The sequence below is a fragment of the Triturus cristatus genome, chromosome 4_2 (genome assembly GCF_964204655.1).
Source record: "Triturus cristatus chromosome 4_2, aTriCri1.1, whole genome shotgun sequence".
In the NCBI taxonomy this organism is placed as follows: domain Eukaryota; kingdom Metazoa; phylum Chordata; class Amphibia; order Caudata; family Salamandridae; genus Triturus; species Triturus cristatus.
This window is the reverse complement of record NC_140586.1, coordinates 873,396,139-873,398,681: the sequence shown is the minus strand read 5'-3', so window position 1 is coordinate 873,398,681 and position 2,543 is coordinate 873,396,139.

Sequence of the window (2,543 nt, the reverse complement as noted above, 5' to 3'; positions counted from 1 at the left end):
TGCTGAGTCAAACGGAGGTGGAACTTCAAAGATTAATTAAGAAAACTGCGACATTCACAAAAGTCAATAAATTGGAAATTAATATCACAGAGACAAACACTATGTTAATTCGGAAATAATCCCAATGTTCCATTGAAAATCAAACTAGGGTACGCAACCATAGAAGAAGTCAGCACCTACAAATATCTAGGCTTCTACTTTGACAAGAACTTCAACTTTCAGACACACCAGCAGTATATAGTTAGAAAAAACAGCACCTTAATACATGCCTTTCGCGCACTTGTAAAAAAACTGGAAGGACCCTTCTTTCAACCATTGCTCGCGGTTATCCATGCAAAATTGCTTCCAACGTTAACTTACGCGAGTATGGTGATGCATGGTAACGATTCCAAAATGTTGGCTAGATTTTAAATAAACATGTACAAACGCGTTTTTGGTCTTCCTTGTATGCTTCACCTGCAAAAGTCTGCTTGGAATTTGGCTTGATGCAACAAGAGATAGCAAGAATATACTATACAATCAAATCCTGGCATAAAAGTCAAAACAACCAGTATAACCCTCTAGTCAGCGCTTTATGGCAGTCACTGATTAATGAAACAAACTCGAGCTATGACAAATACTTGGTATCTTCATTAGAAATAACTAATACAATAGACTTATGGGATCTAAACCTGACACATTCCACTTTCTGCCATGCGATCAACATAGCAGGAAAAGCTCACTTGCTAGTGGAGGATAAAAACATATGTTCGCGGCGATCACATGCCTGGATGACAATTCAAACATACGTCACCTTGCAACCAGCAGTATACCTTTTTTTTAAACTTATCCGGTGCATATTAAGAAAAAGTTATTGACAATACACCTAGGAGAACTGCATTCCTAAGCAGAAAAACCCTCATGGAGATACAAAGGCCCGAAAACGTGCAGGTTATGTGGCGCCCCCAAAGAGGATTTTTTGCATTTGGTTTACATATGTCCCATATTAAGGAAAGCACAACTCATATTCCTAAGACGGCTATTCAACGAGAGGGGGATTCGTACCTGCAGAACGGGAATCAGGAGGAGCCTTGACTCTACGAAGCCTCAGCTAAATTGTAAACTTTTGACATTTTTACAATTACATTATAAACCACTCAAACAGAGCTCCAAGGGCGTAGCTCCAGTACAAGAAACTGGGGGCCTCATGTATGAAAAGTGACGCATCGCTGCGAGAAAACAGCGATGCGTCACTTTTCATTGCGCTCTCCTTGCGACACCAATGATGCGTCATATTTACAGTATGAAGCATCATGTCGCAAGGAGTTACAGATACGTCAGTATTTCTGACGTAGCTGTAGGCGCAAAAATTACGCATTGCTGGAGTGTGCCGCAAAAGTGACAGAACTCCAGCAATGGGTCATTCCACATGGGCAAGTCCCATTTGAAATGTGCCTGCGTCAATTTTACGCCTGCCATGAGGCAGGTGTAAGATATTGACACATTTGCGTCCTAAAAGTGGCACAGTGAAATCTTATAGATTTCACTGCGTCACTTCTACGACCCTTTCTTGCGTCGGAACGCCCCCTGCATACATTATACCTGGCGCAGGTATAATGTGGCGCAGGGGTTTACAAAGTGACGCATCTAGGTAGATCCGTCACTTTGTAAATATGGTGCAACAGGCTCATTTTTTACGCCACTTGTGCGTCACAAAAAGAAACTCAACAACGGCGCAAAAGTGACGCAAGGGCTCATAAATAAGCCCCCAGGTCCGTAGAATGTCTAAGCAAACAGACAATTGCAAGTAAAAGACAACAATACGACATTTGTATTAGTATGGGACTCTGATACTTTGTACAAATTAAAATTAGAACTTAATTTCTTATTTTGATGTACACGCCACTTTACAACAATTTAGCTGAAAGCTATTGGCCACAAATAGGAAAGCGAAATACCTAATCGATGTGGCACGGCCGGGGTGCCGCGAGGCTTGCGAGGAAGCCGGAGACAGGGTCGGAGCCCCGATCCACTGTCGGGAATGCCACATCCATTAGGTATTTCGCATCGCCCGATCTGCCCCCTCCGGTCCCAGCCCACCCCTTTCTCGAAATTGACATCACCGACTGGACCTCTGCTCGTTTTTGGTGACACTGCTACCATTTACGCTCCTACCTGGGACCCCTCACTGTGGACATTCGTGCCACCTACTCAGGGCAAGCCTCGCTGCCTCTACTCTATCGCATCCTACCTGTCTAGCACCTTCAACACGGCAACCCAGTCCTGAAGATGATCCTAAATGATTAAGGACCGAAACGCCGTCAACATTTCAGCACAATTTATGGCGCGCTTTTTCAATTATGGTTCATTCAAATGTCTTAATAACCTGATCAATCACTGTAAATAATATATATGAACCATACATTCTTGTATATACCAGTCACCTTTTTCACGTTGCGCCTTCCGCTGTTCCTTTCACTTGTCACCTGCGCCGTTCACTTGCGAGTGTCACTAGCACATAAGTGCACAAAGTTTTTGGGTTGTTTTTGCAAATTGTGCCTACA